Source organism: Penaeus monodon, chromosome 25 (assembly GCF_015228065.2).
Source record: "Penaeus monodon isolate SGIC_2016 chromosome 25, NSTDA_Pmon_1, whole genome shotgun sequence".
NCBI classification, from domain to species: Eukaryota; Metazoa; Arthropoda; class Malacostraca; order Decapoda; family Penaeidae; genus Penaeus; species Penaeus monodon.
Window position 1 is genome coordinate 3,643,247 of NC_051410.1, and position 218 is coordinate 3,643,464.

Consider the following 218-nt stretch of genomic DNA (forward strand, 5'->3'; position numbering starts at 1 on the left):
TGGGTGGGAAGAGGGGGAGGGGGGAAGGGAGAAGGGGGGGAGGGAGAAGGGGGGGAGGGAGAAAGGGGAAGAGATGTGGGGAGTGGGGGAATGGGGGGAAGAGGGGGGAATGGAGGGAAGAGGGGGGAGGGGGGAAGGGAGAAGGGGGAAGAGGTGTGGGGAGGGGGAGGAAAGGGGTAAGGTGGGGGTTAGGATGGGTTTGGGGTGGCGTGGGTGGA

At 66.5% G+C, this 218-nt stretch overlaps 1 protein-coding gene across 2 annotated transcripts in view; it reads left to right on the forward strand.

Annotated features, from left to right (window-relative positions):
- The window catches only part of LOC119589498 (actin-like), an 11,607-nt gene that overhangs the window by 10,034 nt on the left and 1,355 nt on the right, over window positions 1-218 (forward strand). The gene's annotated exons all lie outside the window — the stretch shown is intronic.